The sequence below is a fragment of the Malaya genurostris genome, chromosome 1, assembly GCF_030247185.1.
Source record: "Malaya genurostris strain Urasoe2022 chromosome 1, Malgen_1.1, whole genome shotgun sequence".
Classification (NCBI taxonomy): Eukaryota; Metazoa; Arthropoda; class Insecta; order Diptera; family Culicidae; genus Malaya; species Malaya genurostris.
Window position 1 is genome coordinate 126,747,090 of NC_080570.1, and position 21,534 is coordinate 126,768,623.

Sequence of the window (21,534 nt, forward strand, 5' to 3'; positions counted from 1 at the left end):
GAAGCCGTAAGAAACGGTCCTGTTTGTGTGTTTTCCTTGTTCACCAGTTGATGGTCATTTCTGATGGTCGTATTTCTTTCAACGGGCCGATGTCGTTCGAGCCGGCCAAATCCGAAACCGAGATCTGGTCTGGTAGCAGCAGTCCCAAATGCAACCCCCGAATATCCGACGGCCCGATGTTATTTTTACCTACAATTTATGGCGGATGGTTCTGAGTCCGGTTTGTGTCGGTTTCTATAGTTACTTATTTAATGTGTTCATTATGATCCCGCCTCAATTGTCGGAAAAGACGAGCTTCCGGAACGATGGCCCTTCATGCGTGCGTATTCACAAACATCCTTCTCATTCAGTCCATCCAGGACAGGACAGGACAGGACAGGACAGATCCTTCGGTTCGCCCCTCCCCGGCCACATCAAAACCAGGGACCGAACGTTTGTGTTTCCAGTGAGACTGCGGATGTTTGTTTGTATGTTATATGCGAGCGTTTCTATGTTTGTGGTTTTCAGTGAAATCCGTTTTTTATTGTTATTATACCATAATATTTTCATGTTGAGCCTGGGCTTAATGCTGATTGCTATCGTTACCATCGTTAACCTATGGCAAGAGCCCGGTGTGACCAGTTGAACCTGGCTGGCGAGCGACTGCACACACACATGAAAAAACCGTTCCCACAACTGCAGCGCCACCGCCACCGCCGTGGTGAGGCAATGGATGTTAAACGTCAGTTGGAAATAAATTGTATTCGTGCGCTACTTAATTTTCAATTATCTTCCCCTAGAGCAAACAATATGTATGGAGGGGGGAGGATGCTCGACCGTAAAATGTTTATTTGCAAAAGATTTATCTACGGTGGCGAAAAAAGGCAAACCTTGCTGGACATTTAGTTTTTTTGTCGAGTCTGTTATTAAAGTTGTCTCACTTGAAACGGACAAATAAAATCAGGTCAATTAGTTACCGTTCGATTAATCGTAGCAAATAATTCTAATTCTTCGTGAATACAAAGCCCAAGAAGTGATTTAATACGCCATTATTTGCCGTAATCGTATGGTTTTAGTCTTACAGGAAAACTTCGGGATGCAAATCTCGGCTTGGTTCAACTCGTCCTGCCACTCGTCGAGTTCACTTTTGCACGCTAGAGGAAACCACAAATTGCTCTTATCCTGTGTTACAACTTTCAGTCTCATCGTTGGAGGAGCAACTTTTCCCTAATCCCGAATGAAGACTTAATCAAATGTAGATTTACGATTGATTGTGGAGTTTCATTTGTGGAGAGAAGGAGCTTCCTTGTCGAACTTGAAATCATCGCTATTCATACTTTTGAAGGTTGTTGGGTTTTTGGTAGGTAGACAGTTTTTTTTGCACACTCTAATCTCTTATTGAAAATCGCTGGTGTTGTCCGTCTCTACCGGTTTCCTCAAAATCTTCGCCTACTATGATCTGCTGGCTCATTCGAGTTAGAGTTTGCTGGAAAAGTTGATATGTTATTTTCGTATCGAAGTTCACCAACTTGGAACGACGCATAATGAAGTTTGAGTCATTTAATATCTGAACGAAAAAAAAATTAGAGGGTTGTATTCATGACACGACCGAGCACAATTACATTAAAAAGGAAACGTTTCTAGGGTCTTCATAATAAATACAAAAATAAAGATGATAATGATGATGATACACTAAACTTCACTACACTTCAAAGTTACTTGAAAGCTCAGTTTTAGATACAAACAACCTGAAGATTTAAACCTGAACAAATGAAATTATTTCATTTTACGATGATAATTTTCGAGAAACGTACAAACTTATTAATTTGATTTGATTTATATCGTTTATTTACCCCCAGTTTTAACCTAACAATGGTCGTTCACTGGGTGGACTTATTAATTTTATAAACAGTTAATCGATCCAAGAGAATGTTGTACCAGTAATCTCAGTAATGATATAATTTTATTAATCCTTCAAAATCGATAATCTTTGGAAAGTGTCGGTAAATAATATGGCAACAATACGAGGAAGAAAACATGTGAAACAGTCCGCATAAAATAATTAGGTACTTACATTGATGTTCGCTTTGGCATATAAGGAATATACGGAATGGATACTCGACAAAATTCCGAAATTTTGTTCGTATTGTAACTTGATGTTATTAATACATGAATGAACATTGTCATAGTTTCAACGCGTGTAGCCAACAGACGCTTATTGTTTTGAAGCAAATAATAATTGAACTGAAACTGGCCATTAACCAAATTCTACGAAGGTTCCTATTCAAACGATACATGTAAAATCGCAGGTAAACTTACCTTGAGTTTATCTTTGATACTATATAATATTGCATCTAATTATTCTGTATATGTGAGCCTGTGGAACTCATTTATACTACTAAACCGAGGAGACCGCTTTTAGATAAGTTTCAGAATTAATTTTGAATCTTTTGAAGCGTTTAATTCCTGGTGAGACAACAACTTGTTCAGTCACATATAATGAAAAAGAAGTTTCTATGATTATCATCATAACACAACTTTATACTGAATCCATTTTTGCGCCACCGTTTTATTTGTATGGGAATGGCGATTTAAGTATGCAAACCGATCCGTTGACAAATTAAATCATTTTTAAGCTTACAATATTGAAGCTTTGGAATCATTTAAATTAGGAAAATCCATTAACAAATCATCGAGGAACAAGTGCTGCAAATTAGATCCGAAAAATCAATCGCCGATAATTCTAAATTGGCCTGATAGTTACCAGAGTACCAAAATAAAATATTCAATTCAAACCAATTTTTCAATGGGATGCAATTGAAATATTCAAATGTCGTTATCTCATAATAGGCATTTTTGATGGCAAAATCGACCACAAATTTGCTAAATACATGGGATATTTCAAAAGAATCGGTAACCACGCTGATTCGGTTCTTCAATAGCTAGATGATATCTAAGATACTCAAGCGAACACAGTGTTGCACAGACAACAGGAAATTTCACCAACAAATAATGCAAAAGCGACAATCCAGCAAGTGAAAGCATATACATTCCAGTCATCAGCTCACTGGACGAGCTACTTGTTTCATTCACAGTCAAACATCAACTAGAGATGGGCAATTCGCTCCTGAGCTGTTCCAATGAATCGAATCATAAAAGTGAGCTGACAGCTCACAGCTCTTTTTAAAAGAACCGCAGCTCACCAGCTCACTCATTTGCTACCCAGTTCGCCGCATTGTGAAGAGGGGAATAAGCTACGAGCTGAACAGATCTTCGGCTCTTAAAGAGCGAGCTCTAAACGAGAAAAAATGTTTGCACCAAGTTTCGCTATTTCTATCATGCCTGCATCTATCCTTCTTTAACGGATTAAATGAGACACTACCAGTAAGAAATTCTACCTCTTACGAAGCAAGAACGGGTCACAAAATTAACCATCAGTTCAATCTAAATGAGCTGATGAGCTGATACATCGAATCGATTCATTTTGGTGAGCTGATCGGTTCGGAGCTGCTCACCAATATGAGCTGTTTCGCACACCTCTAACATCAACTAGGCAAAGAAATATTGTGCCGCCTATATTTATAGATTTCTCTTCATACTACGCATAACGGTGCGGTGTTTTTTATGCATGACGCAAAGCCTCCTATGCCGAACAAGAAGTTGACGTCATTTTCTACAACAGGGATTGGTGGATGAAAACATAGGTCGATTCCAACCATTTTTTCAATAGTATGCTATTGAAATACTGAAACGACATCTTCATACATGTTTAAGTTAAAAGTTTCCGAATCGATTGGTTGTTAAATTATAACAATCCATCAACAAATGACCGAGTTATTAACGTTCAAAATTATGACACAAAAAGGTTACGCGACTATTTTTGAAACTTTTAATTGACACCCGGCCCCATATAGTGAAGAGTAAGGCATTTTTAATGCCAAAAAAAAGTATTATTTTGCAAAAAGTTGTTTTAGTTTGGATTGTTGAAATATCAAACGTTTTTTCGAATATCACTCATCATATTTTGGACACTATTGGCTGATCTGAGCATTCCACAATCTGTTCGTCTCTGTCGCATCCCTAGTTATCTTTCCATTTTTCTTCAACTTTGGTTTTGACAACGGCCCAGAACTTCTCAACTGGGGCAGGATTTAGGGCAGTAGGATGGATTGGTGAATCCTTTCTGTTGCCTTGAAACCACCGTAGTACTTTCCCGCTATCGTGACTTCTTGTCGAATTAGGTCAAAACTTTACAGATCCAATGTGAGCTTCAATGTACGAAAGAAAACGCTTTTTCAGACACCCCATAGTCTAGTTTGTCACCAAAACTTGGAATTTGAAATCTGCAGCCGAGAATACCTTGCCTGATCATAAGCATCGTTGCGAGTCTATTGTTAATTACGAATTTGAGTTTGCTAGGGACCTAAACTTGACCAATGGGCTTTATAGAACTTTTGCTGCGGGACATCTACAAGCAGGCACTTCTCGTATTTCATAGGAACCTCAATGTACAACATCCGGCCACATCTTTTGGCTATTAGATTCTGTTTTTGTGTCCTGTTAGGTTGACCAGTTCTGATGATATCGTTCTTATTTTGCGTCATTTCATTATACGGGTTAACTTTTCAACATTCATCACTTCGTAGGTCCTGAACCGGAAAACAAATTCGAGCAAAATTTAAGAACAGTGAATAATGGAGAGCTGTTTTTTTCAATATGGAATACTCTATTGTCTGAAAGTTGTTTTGACAGTGTAAAGAGACATCTCGACTCAGTATTGTTTGGCAAATCATCATGAATAGGTTATCTCCAGAGCAACGCTTCCAAATCGTGGATATTAATGTTCAAAATCACCCTACAACTTCGGAATTGCAAGCCCTTCTATTTAACTCCGGGATAAAGGAGTTTCGGAGGACACGAAGTAAATTCCATTTTTGAGATTCATAACTGGAGCAACTAGTATCCAGGGTTCGGTGGAACACAAAAGTGTTTCATCTATCAAGACTTACAGATTGAAAAAATTTACGGAGTAGTTGTAGGAATTCTTATAATATTCTCGCTTATGAAAACGCACTTTTAAAAACAAGGATGGTTTTTTATCGTATCAAAGAACGCTCACTAGCAACTTTTCACACGATTCAATCAGTGCCATCAAAGAAAGACGGATATCATCGCAACAAAAAAAAAACCAGCATGGTTGATTTTGCATAGAATAGACACCAGTGCGAGAGCGAATTTCTCTCGATGATCTGTCTGAGAATCAAAGGTTAGCACGCTGCTGTGGGGATTCTCTCTGACGAATTCTGTATGGGCAGTGAATAATTGCGATAGAATCATTTTACTATTGCCGCTTATTCTATGTGCATATAGACTTTGTATAAGTTGTGTCTATGAAAATGTATGTAAATTCTCCACACAAGGGTTTTGAAATATTGCAGCCTAGTATGAGAATCATCAAGTCGAATCATCGATTCGATTTTCTGCGATTATTGTCAACCTACGATTCTCTCTTGGTAAATTCCACACAGCACCAATCATTATCAGACTGTAATTTTTTTTCAAGGGCCGTTAAATACTCAGAGTATGAAGTGGAGCGAAGAAATGTAGAAAAATTCTCTTGCGGTTCATGCATTGAGAGACTCGAGTTCTTGTAGCATCTTCTACCGGATTGAAAATGTTTTATACAATATTGATAAATATCGAGAAGCTTCTGTCAAACTTTCTGCAATCACCAACACTGCTTTAAAAAAAAGCTTTCAATACTAATCGGATAAATTCGAAAATCTTTCCATTAGATTTGAAAATCTTTAGATTTTGATCTAGATTTGTGAAAATCAGCTCAGCCATTTTTTCATTGAAATCGAAAAAAAATAATAAAAAATTAAAACGGATGGGTAATATCAGGGGTATAACTGGACCGTTCACATTCTTTCTTGTTAAATACTATAGAGTGCTTTTACCTCTACTGTAAGAATGCAGACCAGGTACAAGTCCAGATCCAGGGTACTGCATCTGAATTTTGGATCTGAACTCTGGATCTGGGTTCTTGAGCAGAATTATGAACCTAGATTCTGTACATGAGTTCAGTAACCGAATTTACAATCGGTATTCAGGACGAGCATTGTGGAACTTAAATCTAAAAGTGAATTTTAAAAGTGTATTTGGAACCTAAATTCTACACCCGGATTCTGGACTACATTTTAGAACAGAACTCTGCAGCTGAATGCATGACTAGAATCTATGTCTTGAATTCCAGTATTTCATATTTAGAATTCAGGTTCTGAACTCAGTTCCAAAATCCAGTTTTAAAATATATGTCCTGTTTTCCAGTTCAGATTTCGGGTCCCAACCTGTCTCAGTTTGGTCCTAAACTCATTTTCAGTTTGGTCCTAGATTCATTTCTAGTTTAGTCTAGATTTTAGTCCCAATTCGATCCTAAATCCAGTCCCAGTTTAGTCCTAAATTCAGTCCCAAAGTCCAGGTCCAGGTCCAGGTCCAGGTCCAGGTCCAGGTCCAGGTCCAGGTCCAGGTCCAGGTCCAGGTCCAGGTCCAGGTCCAGGTCCAGGTCCAGGTCCAGGTCCAGGTCCAGGTCCAGGTCCAGGTCCAGGTCCAGGTCCAGGTCCAGGTCCAGGTCCAGGTCCAGGTCCAGGTCCAGGTCCAGGTCCAGGTCCAGGTCCAGGTCCAGGTCCAGGTCCAGGTCCAGGTCCAGGTCCAGGTCCAGGTCCAGGTCCAGGTCCAGGTCCAGGTCCAGGTCCAGGTCCAGGTCCAGGTCCAGGTCCAGGTCCAGGTCCAGGTCCAGGTCCAGGTCCAGGTCCAGGTCCAGGTCCAGGTCCAGGTCCAGGTCCAGGTCCAGGTCCAGGTCCAGGTCCAGGTCCAGGTCCAGGTCCAGGTCCAGGTCCAGGTCCAGGTCCAGGTCCAGGTCCAGGTCCAGGTCCAGGTCCAGGTCCAGGTCCAGGTCCAGGTCCAGGTCCAGGTCCAGGTCCAGGTCCAGGTCCAGGTCCAGGTCCAGGTCCAGGTCCAGGTCCAGGTCCAGGTCCAGGTCCAGGTCCAGGTCCAGGTGAAGCAAATATTGCAAAACAGACCAGATCTTTCGTTACGTACTGTGGCTAGAAAAATAAAAATGTTTCCAACTTTCGTGCAAACTTCCAAACACCGAAAAATCAAGGTGAAAAAAAAAACTCTACCGAACCGTAAGGAAAAACAGTAACGGCTCGCGAGTTGTGTCGCGAATATTTGACGAAATTTTCTTGCGTGATAATGGACGATGAAACTTATTTGATGGAAGACTTTAAGCAACTTCCCAGAATGTCTTCTTATTTTGTCATGGCGCAAAGAAGCATTTCGGAACGAAGGAAAAGGCCAAGTTTCCCTAAAAATATTTAGTTTGGCAGACAATATGCAGCTATGGTTGAGCAAGCTCCGGTTACTACCGGAACGGTAAACAAGGAAATATACCGCGAAAAAAACCTGAAGAAGCGATTTGATACCATTCCTACGCAGCCATGACGCTATTTGCTATTCTGACCTGATTTGGCATCTTGTCATTACGTCCAAGATGTTTTGGAATGGTGTACATCTTTAGAAAAACTTTAGCAGCAGGCCCCAATGACTGGAGTAAACTTAAAAGTTCGTAATTTCGTCATACAGTCTTATTACGTAACGCAAATCCTCATACGATGTAATTTAGCAAATGGCGGAAATTTTCATTTGTAATGATTAAATGTTGGATTAGCACGAATGTTACTGGTTTAGACTGTAACTTGCATTCTGCTAGCAGGTGTGAATGTATGAATTTGAATGCACATTTTATCAGCAAAGCTTATGTGTGCTTCTGTGGATCAGTCGATTAACAGATGTACTTTGTGACTCAATGATTCTAGGTTCAAGTCGCGGTGGTCGCTATCAGTATTTTGTTTTTTTTTATTTCGATGAATTTCATGTCATTGAATTTTAAACATAATTTTGAATTTTCTTTCACGTGAATTTATGTGCATCTGATAAGATGCAAAATTACAGGGTTTTTTCAAAGTGTGTAGTTTTAATATAACTAATTATGCATAATTAAGAGATCCAAAAATGCCTTTTGGATTAAACTAATCGCCAATTTGTTTTATTCCAAATTTTTACCAAAAAAAAATATTAATTCGATTCCAAAACACAGAATTCAGTTTCAGTTTAGAACTCTGGATCAGAATTCAGTTCAAAAATTTTAGTTTAGAATTTGGATTCCGAATCAATTTCTGTAGTTATGTTACAGAATCCAAATCCTGAAAGCAGTTCCAAAATTGAGTTCTCGAATTTATTTCTAGAATCCAGTTCCAAAACTACGGTTTAAAACTCAGTCTCAGAATTCGGGTTTAGAATTCAGTTCCAGAGTCTAGCTCCAAAAGTTTCGTCCAAAACTCATTCACAGAGTCCAGAGTTCATGTTCAAATGCAGCTCAGTTGCAGGAATTAGCTTTGGAATTTGGTTACTAACTTTCACTTTTCAGAAAATTTATACATACATCAACATCAAACGGAAAGATTTCGGATAACTGGATAATGGGTTTTCTGGAATCGTTTTCATTTCCTACAATTTTTGAAACCAGTCTCAATGCGGCTCCTATCATTTTCATAACACAACAAAAAATATAAGTATATAAATGTTCGGTAAATTTGTTTAGTTCAGTCAGTCAGCTTACGAAAATAATCGGATTTGAAAATATTTTAGAATAACTTCCAAACTCCTTGATATTTGACAAAATTTAACATATTTCAATACGATGTTTCATATTCTTGTAACATGGCTATCTAAGATGACGTTCCCATGCACCAAAGACCACCCTTATCGAAACACTTAAAATCATGCAGAACCATACCCGCTACCATACGAAATTAAACAGATAACCCAAAACGCTAACACTTTCCCAAACACCCTTGTGAGCATGCATCACTCACCACTTGTGAACAACCTTCTTGATATCACAAAATAAATGCGGGCATAAAACAGACACCAAGGCTCAGGTTTCGCTATCCCAAGCATAACAAACATATACCGTAAGGCAGCAACTCACCGATCCAGGTCAAGTACACCCGTACACTCACGACAGACACTCACTCGCTCTTTAGAACAAATGAAACGAACTCAAAAATTACTCGCTTCTGATTCTCACACTCTTCTCTCGCGCTCTCCCACCGTCATTAAACATTCCCCTACCGCCATAAGAAAATGTAAACTAGAGAATAAGCTAGAACAGGAGAAGAGAAAGTTAGGTGTAAAAGATAAAGTTAAACCTAAATAAAGAAGAGTTCTGACAGTTCAGTTCAATCTTAAATCTTAAATCTTTAATCTTTTAATCTACACATCGTCCGTAATCCAACATCGTAAATTTTCTTTGAGATTCCGGATAATTTCTTGGCAGAGCTTTACCGGATTTCAATTCATGAACGAGTTGGCGCAAAATTCGTAACAACAAAATACCAAACTATCCGGCAACACTGCCATTACCGTCTTTGTATGTAGTAGCTGAGTAAACATCAGTGCATCGTATGCTTTTGAAACCCAATGTCATCGAAGGTCTAGCATATCTAAATAATCGATGATGATGATGATAAAACTTCCATAATAGAGTGAAATAGAGTTTAATCTCTATCGGCGATGAAAGTTGGGGTTATCGATATGCATAAATCGTTTTCGATGTAGACAATGGTTTCTTTTCTGCATGCATAATGGCAAATTATACCGTTTCCGAAGACAATATGCAGATTAATCGACATGCATGCTTATGCTCGAAAAACACGCTCCAACAATTCCCAGGAGATCCCGTTCCACGCCCTTGCTACATGTCCTCTCTGGAGGAGAAAACGTTTGTACGGTAGATTCCCGGGCTTTTCTGGGGAGAGTGCAATGGACGACCGCACGCAACCATTTAATCTTTCGTTGTTTGGTTTCAGTCAGATGGTTCAAATAAATCCATTTAATTGATTACACATTCTTGGAATAATGATCGTGTTGTTGGTTTTTTGATTGTATTTCAAGGGAGAGTAAACGGCTACGGAACGACACGTTTCTAGGAAAATACGGTGGCATTTGACGCACAGAGCCCGTTTTGACTGGGTGCCGCCATGATGTTTTCCAAGAAGAACAGATACTGCTAATCATTCTTTTAGCCATCACAGTAGGCCGCGAAGGTCGAAGTGCAAACAGATTGTTTGAACACGTTATGCCAGAATGTGTGTGTATGTTTTTTTTTGTTACAAAGGAATTCAAAATTATAATCAGGTGAAAGTATACCTAAGAAATGTGCTATGGAATGCTGTATGCAGAAATTGGTTGGAATGTACGATATGACGTTTGTTTCCATGGTAACTGCGGGATGGAGGATGACATTGGATCCCATTGCTCGTTTCTAGCTAACCTCATTCCATAAATGAAAAACCAATCATGGTTAAGTGGTTTTCCGAGACGTAAGTAGGCACTTTCTCGGAATCTGCTTTATCGAAACTCAGTTGCAGATCACCAGCCTATTGACTGTGTGGAATCCGGTGGAGAACAAATATCAAGAATAGATTCACTGGGTTCCTACTTCCTTGTCGTAAAAGGCTACTATTGCAGGAGTTTCTCTTTTCCTATTTTCTGTTACCAGATTATTTCAATATTTCATACCTGGAGACACTTTTTACTAAACTATCACTATTTTTCCCGTTTCATGTTCTTTTTCGTCTTTCATTGTTAGATTTTTCATAAACCATATTCAGTTGATTCTTCAGTAGAATCCATTTTCTAATAGAAAAAAATAGGTATTCCTTGCTCGTTCTACGATAGCATGTAACAATTATTTTTTAGCCTACGTTTAAAACCTTTTTTAGTCCATCTTGATTCATTCGAACTTACATTGGAATCTGATAAAAAGTGGAAAAAGAATGACACCTATGACATGAATTTCAATATGAATAGGACTCGAACATACGAGCAGCCTTCTACGCATTGGACAACCAAACTGGGACGATTTTGAAATTACCGATTTTATCCTTTAAACATGTTTGATTTTTCTAAGCGTGTTAAAGACAGTGAGAAGTGAAGCGAAATTGAGTAGAAAGCAATCGATAACTTTTCTGTGGAATATTTTCTAGAATTTTTTTATCATAAATACATTTATTTCTTAAGGCAGTTTACTTAAGTTTTTCTTCGCCGTAGCATCACTTTCACATAAAATTCTTATCCTAATATAATTCTGAAATAGTCACAACGATTTAAATTTATTAAAACATATTCCTCTTGTTACTTAAGTATCATCTTAGGTAATTCGCCATTAATTATGAAATCTACTCGGAAATTTTATTTGAACCAAACGATTAACTTCTATAAATTATCAAATAAGCTGTTATTTTCAGACATTTTGTTGATAATTTCATAAATTATTTCGAGTTTGTTTGTATCATTACATAATTTATATTCTAATTTATCTATTGGTTGAACTCAAGGTCGCAGCTGGAATCAGAACTAAGTCTTAAAAGGGTCCTTTATTAAATTGAAACTCCAATTTTCTTTATGAAATGATAAATAAGTTTCATGTATGGAAGGTCACGACAAGCAAGAATGTCTCGAACTGGGACATTGGATAGTCTACCTTGAATACGCAAAGAATTTAATAGTTGAGATCTGACATCACGATACTCCACGCATGTCCAAACAACATGGTCAATATCGCGATAACCTTCGCCACAAGCACAATGATTAGTATCGGAAAGTCCAATTCGAAGGAGATGTGCATCTAACGTGTAGTGATTGGACATGAGTCTGGACATCATACGAATGAAATCTCTACTCACATCCAGTCCCCTGAACCATGTTTTTGTCGATATTTTAGGAATAATTGAGTGCATCCACCGACCCAGATCATCTTTATCCCAAGAAGCTTGACAGCTGGCAAGTGTTCTTTGGCGTGATGCGCTATAGAATTCGTTGAAAGCAATCGGTCTCTCATAAATTTCTCCCTCAATAGCACCACGTTTGGCTAAACTATCGGCTCTTCCATTGCCTGGAATGGAGCAATGAGCCGGGACCCACACTATAGTGATTAGATAATTATTGTTCAATATGTCGTTTAAACACTGTCTTATTTTGCCCAAGAAAAAAAAATAATGGTTTGGAGATACTGTGACGATTACATTCAAGCTATATTGAACTGCTGCTAACTCTGCTATATAAACAGATGCAGATTCTTGAAGCTTGAATGAGGCCGAAACATTATTGTTGAACATACCGAACCCTGTCGCTTCTTCAATTCGCGATCCGTCCGTGTAAAACATTTTCTCAGAGTCAATATGCTTGAACTTACTTGAAAATATTTTTTTGATTTCCATAGAGCGTAGGTGATCCGGGATTCCACGCACTTCGAGCTGCATGGATGTGTCGAAAAATAGAGTTGAGTCAGGGACATTGAGGAAGGTGTCACGGATAGGAATATATTTGGAAGGGTTGATTTCCTGTGACATATGGTTAAAATATACTGTCCTGAATCTTGTTTGAGATTGAAGTTCAACTAGCCTTTCGAAGTTATTAATAACCAGGGGATTCAGTACCTCACATGCTATTAGCAGTCGCGATGAAAGCTCCCAAAAACGATCTTTCAATGGAAGAACTCCCGCCAGAACTTCAAGACTCATTGTATGTGTCGAATGCATGCAGCCTAAGGCAATTCGCAAACAACGATACTGAATTCGCTCTAATTTGATAATATGAGAGTTTGCAGCGAAACGAAAGCAAACGCATCCATATTCCATCACTGAAAGTATCGTTGTCTGATACAATTTTATTAAATCTTCCGGATGAGCACCCCGCCAAAATCCTGTTATTGTTCGAAGAAAATTTACTCTTTGTTGGCATTTCGTCATCAGAAACCTAATGTGTCCTCCCCACGTGCATTTGGAATCAAACCACACTCCGAGGTATTTTAAAATCAAAACCTGTTGGATCATTCTTCCCATCATACCTAGATCAACACGCCATCATCTGCCAATTGTCTTAGTGCACATGGGGTTACCAAACAGCTGTCAATGTCATTCACGTAAGAATTATAGAGGAGCGGACTAAGGCATGAGCCTTGCGGGAGACCCATGTAGCTAATTATGATTGTTGCCAAATCGCCATGTGAAAAATACATGAACTTCTCTGACAAAAGGTTGTGCAAATAATTATTCATAACCGCTGGAAGTCCATGTTGGTGGAGCTTGTCTGAAAGAACATCAATGGAAACTGAATCAAATGCTCCTTTTATGTCCAAAAATACAGATGCTTGATGATTTTGAGCGAAGGCAATTTGGATGTCAGACGAAAGTAATGCAAGGCAATCATTCATCCCTTTATTTCTACGGAAGCCAAACTGAGTATCTGACAACAAACCGTTCGTCTCGACCCAAGTGCCGTTTTAAAAAAGCCTTGCAAGCATTTAGTTTTGCGAGTTTAGCCTTCAGAATCGAACAAATGAGGAAGTCATATTCTTCAAGTGGAGGGAGCTCTTCCATTGAATTCAAAATACTAGAGATACTACTTGGTATTTAATCCAGTCGATATTTTTCGTCAAATCATATGGAATACTAGCTGAAGTAGAAATGCAATTGCTACTGCTAATTGAGATGATGATTGGTAAATGATCGCTACCGTGTAAATCAGGAAATACTTTTCAGGTGCAATCTAGTCGAATTTTCTTGGAGTCTTGGAATTTTCTAGAATTTAGTGCCACTATTTTCCCGAATAAATTTTATATTGATTATTTTATTTTTCAGGTACGTATGACATTTGACATTTTCACATTCAACAACAGAGGATTTCATAGCATTTTTTCAAATACCATCGAGGATGAAGACATTATCGGTAAGCATTGGACTTTAAAGACAGTTAAATTTGTTTCTGAATATTAATAAATAAAAATCATCTGAACTATGTTTTAAACTGGCTTTCGTTCGAAAAATTGTCCTAGATTCATCGGTGTTGAACAATTCAAATTGAACCCGTTGAATAATCTCGCGTCTCCACCTGAATCACTAATAGCCATATTGTTCAACTCTACTCAGGATACAAAATGTTAAACTGCATTGATAATAGTGAATGAGTAGAACGTTGTTCGTCGGACGGATATAGCGTGATGGATAAGTCGATGCCTTTCGCGCAGCCCGCCTGGGTTCGATTCCCAACCCCACACAAAGGGCCAGAAAGTTTTTGTTAGCTCAAAGAGGCGTATGACCTTCAGTTTAAAGCCTCCATATAAAAAAAGCGCTGTTGAAAAACTAGAATAATCGAAAATTCCATTATAGAATTCGGAGCTCGATTTTACAGGGTTCAATTCAAGGAACCTGATATATTTATTATGTGAATTAACAAGGGTGCTAGACGAAAAAAAACTAATCAATAATAAAAATTGTATTGGTTTTTGGAATTGAAATACCTAATTATATTACTGCTTTGCCCTATTTCCTGAAAAAAATCTCCACAATAAATGTTCACATTCTATAGGGAAACGTGTATTTGTTGATGTAAAAGCTTCTTCTTGTAAATTCGGAAATTAATGATGCAGGAAATTATTTCTGTTGTGATCAGCAAAAGTGCACGGAGGAGCGATTAAATCAGCGAAATTAATAAATTTTGCCTAATATGAGTAAAAAAGAAAAAGATGCCTTCAAACGGTTTTACTTAAGTTATGCACTGACATTTTTTTCAGTAATTTGATTTTCTAGCATTGATGATAGTATATCAAAAGAATTTCTCTTATCTGATTCTGATGCAGTTTATTCAATTGTACTCCATTTGAAAAAGGGCGGGAGAACAACGATTTCAGACGTAGATCATGTCATGTCTTATCTTGATCATATGTGATTTTCCTCCACCAACATCAAAGCTTATCGAATCATCCCATGATTGAACTTACATAAATCAGGAATCATTTTAGCTCAAAATCACTACCCATTGTGTGACGGAAGATCAGTACCGATATTGATCGATGTGATTTAAAATTCACTGATCAACTGATCTTGAGAAGATTCTTCGCTTCTGTGACAATTTGTGACAAAAGAGAGATGGGGAGTCAAAAAGCGTGACGTCTTTTATGGACAGCCCCCAAAGATGAGAACATCCGTTTAGCAAAGCTGACTAGTGAATCCAGTACTGTTGTTTCAAAAATACTTCCATCATCGAACCAACTAACAACTGCCATCAATGCACAACAAAGTTAAAAAATAAGCGTATGCTTAACTCAAACTTTTTTTTATTGAAAGAGTTTTTTTCCGCAAATGAACTATATTTTGACTGGGACTGGGACTGGGACTTGGACTTGACTCTACTGTCAACACAGAAGGATTCTCATTCCGAATGCTTTGATAGCAATTGAATAGTTCTATGAATCTAACAATGACATCGATGAAATCTGAAACCATAAATTATTTGCTTCAATTCACCCGTGCAATAAACCTAATTCAAACAGAGCTCACCATACATCCTTAATCAATTTCAGTAATTCAGAGCTTTCTCATCATTCTCACATTCCCACCAAACCGGCGCTTCGCGTCGATTGAACTAGTCGAAAGTCAATCCAATCTCGTGCATACCGGAAATCAGTTCAGCGAGTCACACGGATGTCAAAGTTTGATTGACTATGAAAATGTAAATTTCTGATCATCCAGTGGAAGAACAATCTGACTTCACGTGACCTGGTTTCGCTAGCAGATCGCAGCAGGCAGCGGCGGTAGAAAGCACACGAGCCGTAGCAGAAACACACACATTCACATGCACCAAATGCATCGGAATCAAAAGCAGCAGAAACAGCAGCTGTTGCTGCGGGAAGGATTCCTCCAATTCAAACGTGGTTCTACGGATAGGACGAACCGACGGACGAACGGAAGGCTGGAACTGGCTGAGGGTGAATGTTGGATATCAAACTTTTTGAGGTTTGTGAATAATTAATTCCTCCGTTTGGCGCTTGGCAGCTTTCCGCCAGGGTCAGGCGGAATTTCGACGTCACAGCTGCTGCCGGATAGAAGTTAGAAATCTACCACCAGCACCAGCAGTAGTAGTAGATTGCTAGTACCGCATTCCGGGTGGAAACCAACCGAATGGAGAGCGGAAGTTTTGCGAAAATCTTTGTTTTGAAACAAATTTCCCGGAGCAGCGCCGTTAAATTGAGTGTACTTTTTTTTCATGGTAAGAAAGCGGATATTTTGAGAGATTGAAAAAAATCTCAAAATAAATTTTTGAAGCGTGCAGCCCCGTTACGTTACGTTTATTCGGTGAAGGGAAATTTCAATAATTACCCACATGGTCGTAGTAAAACTTGATGGGAAAGCAGTACGAAGCATGGGCCCGAGAATCGTGTCATAATAAGATTCAGTCAGACTAAAGTCAAACCGGAGGGTTAACATCGAAATCGGTTCACTACCCTACGGAACAAAGTTTACTCTAGTTGCAGTATGGTTTCCCACGGAATTGCATCGAAACAACGAAACAGTTTAGCCAACCAACCGACCAACTCACGGATCAACGAAACGCAGTAGAAGAGATGGAAACATTTAAAGTTACTGCAATTGGGTTTTATTAAGCAAATTTGAATAATGCTTTAGAGTTGCTGGATAAGGTTGCTCCAGGAAACGGAAAACTCTTTCAAGAAAACTCGCACAAATAACGACAAATGGATTGGTCGCAAAGCATTTTTCGTAACGTTTTTTTTCGAGAAGTTTTCGCGGAAGCGGTTATTCCGAGTAGTTGTCGAGTAACTTTACTGAGTTTTAAATATGAGCAGTATCTAATGGTGGAAGCAGATTGGATAATTGACATGTAATGAAAACCGCGAAAATGTAACCGCTGAGACGGGACTCGAACCCGTAGCTAACTTCTAACCGGGGAAATTGTTTTACCAATTAAACTACCCTGCATATGAAAACACGTGATACGGTTTTTTCTTTGTGTTTTTCCATCAGTTTTCCAAACAGTATTCGAACAATTTTTCTGTGCAGTTTTTCCTGTGATATTTTCGGGTAGTTGTCAACAATTTTTGAGCAGATTTTTAAGCCATTTTTCGAGCAAAGAACTGCATTTTGATAAGCTGTTTTTCCATTAACTTTTTGTTCAGGTATCTATTAAACCAGTTTTGTCGTGAATACGACTTACTTTACTATGGAGTGCCTTTTCAAAATTTACCCTCTGAGAGAGTGATAAGTTTTTGATCGTGAATATCTCTTGTTGTATCTAACGAATCAACATAATTTTTGCTACATGCCATCGGAAATATGATAACAATTTTATGATAAAATTTTCAGTTGTGTGACATAATCTCAAAAAGTTCAAAATTAAACTTTTCTGAATTGTTTGGTATAAACGAGTATCAAAGAGGATAATTCATATGGCGCGTTTGCCTTTCTCGTATTTTGAAAGCTCATAGCTCAGTGATCTGTGGAAGGATTTATATAATCTAACTACCAATAGAATCGAAATTTTTCAACTTAAACGTGTATAGCAAAAGCATTGAAGTATTTCAATAGTACACTATTGAAAAACCTATCTCATTTGACCCATGTCAACACAAGCCAATCAGAACGCGTTCCGAGGAAAAGAACAAAATATCATCTAAAAAGAATAAAAAAATATCGTTCGAGAAAAATATTCCGAAAAGTGTTGAATGTTCGTAGTGAGTTCCTCAATTTGGTCCTTCTGAATGCTAGAAACGAACCCTTACAGCATATTGATAGTTTCTTTCAATAAATTATGCAAATTCGAGATGAAATAATCGACATTAATATTCTGTATGCGGCTATTTTTATAGTCGTTAGTACCGCCCATTAGTGAAAAAGCTACAAACGAAATCACATAAAAAGAAACCTCTTAACAAAAATTGGATCAGTTTGGATTCTATCGCCACTGCTAGCAGATGTATTGTGTGTCGTTTGCAAAGCTAGGTTTGCTTCCAACAAGAGCGACTGCGTCACAGCTGCTAGTCGTTTGCATTGGTGAAAAAACAACGAAAAGATGACAACGGTGGGGAGCATCACACAAAATCAGCCGTTCTAATAGCTCTAAAAGATTTCTAAAGAACTATTAGGATTTCTTGCTCGCAAATCGAAGTTAAATATCCCTAGTTTAGTGCAAATCTAGAACAGTTTGATTAGATTTTTGTACTTTTCGCTGCGTGAAATTCAGTTGTTTTCGTATTCACGACATCCAGTTATGTCTCTGACATTACCCACCCGTCTTTTTCGTGCAGTTTTCTGGGTTCAACAAAATGTATATATTTCCTTTGCTTGATGTGGAGTTTCAAGATGTTATTGCTATTAGGACGTTGTTGATATTTTTTTGTCTTTTCGAGCAGTTATTCTGGGTAGTTTATTTAAACAGTTTTATCGAGTAGTTTTTTTTTAGCAATTTCTTGAGTATTTCTCAATCAGTTTATTGGAGGATTATTCCAACAGTTTTTCTAGCGATTTTCTCGGCCTTCAAGCAATTTTTTTTGAGCACTTTCCTGAGCAGTTGTTCCAGCGGTTTTACGGGAGATATACCGTGTAGTTTTTTGGGAGCATATTTTTCAAGCAGTTCCACTAGAAATTCAGTAAGCAACTTTTTTTTGTAGCTATTCGAGTACATTTTTAGTAGTTTTAGAGCAGATTTTTTGAATTGTTCTGAAAGATGTTTTCGAGCAACTTGCTCGAGAAATTTTCCAAGCATTTTTTTCGGTTGGTTTTCTCGAGAAATCATTTCGATATTGTCCAGTAGTTGAAGTGTTCTCTCGAGTTGTTTTTCGAGCAGCTTTCAAAGCAGTTTTCTCGTCCATTTTTTTCAGCAATTTTTAGAGTAGGCTTTCAAGCAATTTTCTGAGTAAAGAACTGCCATTTTAAAGAGCAAACATATTTTTCGAGTAGTTTTTAAATCAGTTTTTCGAGCAATAAGCAAAGTAAAATTATACTACTTTTTTTAGTAGTTTTTAGAATAGTTTATAAATTGTTTTTCAGCAGGTTTTTCAAACATAGTTTTTTCCGAATAGTTTTAAATAGTTGCTACGTTTTTACTGTTTTCGAGCAGTTTCTTCAGCAATTTTGGAACAGATTTTTAAAATTATTTTGAATATTGTTTTCGAGCAAAATTTCGATCGGTTCCATTTGGTTTTACAGAATTTTTCTGAGCATGCTTCTCGAATGGTTGTTTGATAATAAATTTTTCGGGCAGTTTTATTTGAAATTCTTTCTGGTAGTTTGTTTGAGCAGTTTTTCGAATAATTCTTTTTTAGTGTTTCTTTCCAATAACTTTTCAAGCTGATTTTCGAATAGTTTTTAAATCAGTTTTTTGAGTGGCCTTGTTAGCAAATTTAGAGCAGATTTTCGAAATTGTTATGAAAATTGATTTTCGAGCAAGTTCTAGCAGTTTTTTCGGTAGTTTTTTTCCGAGAATCTTTTCAATTTTGTCAAGTAGTTTTTATAGAAATAGGGCATTACTTTTTAGTAATATTTTGAGAAATTTTTTCGTGCAGTTTTTCGAACAATTTCTTCGAGTAATTCTTTCCAATAATTTTTCATGCAAATTTCCGAGCAATTTTCCAAGTAAAGAACTGCAATTTTTAATGCAGTTATGCAAACAACTTTTTCGAGTAGTTATTTAATCAGTTTTTCGATTAGTTTTCTAAACAAAAATGTACCATTTTTTAGCACTGTTTTCTACCAGTTTTTCCGAATAGGTTTTTAATCAGTTTTGTGCAGTTTTTCGAGCTGCTTTCTTAGCAATTTTAGAGCAGATTTTTCGAATTATTTTGATAGTTATTTTTGAGCAAACTTTAGCAGCTTTGCTTTCGTTAGTGGACCATTTGAAAGCCCTTTTTTCGCAATTTATCTGAATAGTTTTTAAATAAGTTTTTGTTTGCAGTTTTAGAGCAGCTTTTTCAGCCATTTTGGAACAAATATTTTGATATTTTGGAACAGATATGTTTTTGATCAGATTCTAGAAGTATGTTTTCTGTTAGTTTACTCGAGCAATCTTTTCGATCTTATCCACTAGTTTTCACAGAATTTTTCTTGGCATGCTCGAATGGTTGTCTGACAAAAATATTTCGAACAGTTTTTTCTAGCAATTTTCTCGGGTAGTTTTTCGAACAATCTTTTCTAGTGGTTCTTTCCAATAATTTTTCAAGCTGATTTTCGAGAAATTTTCCGAGCAAAGAACTGCAATTTGAAGAGCAGTTTTTCTTAACAGTTTTCCCGAGTAGTAGTCAAATGGGTTTTTCAAGCGGATTTTTAAGCAAAAATGTATCACTTTTTTCCAGCAGTTTTCCCGAATAGTTTTTAAATCAGTTTTTCAAGTAGCTTTTAGTTTAATTTGAAGTAATTTTCCGGAATTGTTTTGAAAGTTGTTTTTCAAGCAATTACTAGCAGTTTTTTCGAGAATCGTTTCAATCTTGTCAAGTAGTTTTTATAGAAATTTTCCGAGCATTATTCTTGAGAAGTTTTTTGAGAATTTTTTTCGTGCAATTTTTCGAACAATTTTTTTTTGCAGATTTTTAGCAATTTTTTAAGTAAAGAACTGTAATTCTTAAAAGCAGTTTTGCAAACAGTTTTTTCCAATAATAATTTAATCAGTTTTTGGAGTAGTTTTCTAAAAAAAAGCTCCATTTTCTTAGCACAGTTTTCTAGCAGTTCTTCAGAATAGTTTTTAAAATCAGTTTTTTGCAGTTTTTCGAGTTGCTTTCTCAGCTATTTTAGAGCAGATTTTTCGAATTGTTTTGAAAGTTGTTTTTTAGCAAACTTTATTTATTGTTGTTTTTGGCAGCTTTTTTTTCGAGAAATGTTTTCTATCTTGTTCAACAGTTTTGCAGAATTTTTCTGAGATTTTTTTTCACCAAATTTTTTTCCAGTAGTTTTCTAAAAATTTTCGAACAGTTTCCAATTATTTTTCGGACCGATTTTCTTGCAATTCTCCAAGTAAAAAAATGCAATTTGAGGAGCAGTTTTTCTAAACAAATTTTTTCGAGTAGTTAATAAATTAGTTTTTTGTGTTTCCAAGCAAAAATCTACCATTTTTTTCGAGCAACTTTTTCAGTAAATGTAGAGCAGAGTTTTGAACTGATTTTAATGTTTTTCAAAACAATTCCAGCAATCTGCTCTAAATTTCTTGAAAAAGCTGCTCGAAAAATAGTAGATTTTTGCTTGGAAAAGTCGAAAAACTAATTTAAAAACTACTCGAAAAATTTGTTCCGAAAATCTGCGCTTCAAATTTCCAATTCTAGCAGTTTGTTTGGATAGTTTTTATGAAAATCTTTTTAATATTGTCCAGAAGTTTTTACAGATTTTTCCGAGCATCATTTTTGACTGTGGTTTTTTTGGGAATTTTTTTCGAGCAGTTTTCTAAGCAATCTGAGCAGTTTTTCGAAGAAACTTTTCGAGTAGTACTTTCCATAATTTTTTAGCAATTTCCTGAGTGAAGAACCAGCAGTTTGTTCAAGTAGATAATTTTTTTTCATATATGTTTTTCAAGCAGCTTCCTTGGTAGCAATTTCATCGATTGAGTAGCTTCCTAAGCAACCTGAGCAGTTTTTGGAACAATCTTTTC

General features: G+C 37.1%; 1 protein-coding gene across 3 annotated transcripts in view; it reads left to right on the top strand.

Moving 5' to 3' along the window:
* Window positions 1–21,534, top strand: part of LOC131425728 (uncharacterized) — a 771,700-nt gene that overhangs the window by 115,776 nt on the left and 634,390 nt on the right. Inside the window, exon 2 of one of the 3 annotated variants that reach the window (XM_058587827.1) lies at window positions 13,749–13,836. The exons of the other annotated variants lie outside the window; for them this stretch is intronic. The gene's annotated coding sequence lies outside the window, so the exon portion shown is untranslated. The remainder of the gene's footprint in view (window positions 1–13,748; window positions 13,837–21,534) is intronic. 3 annotated transcript variants of the gene reach the window in all.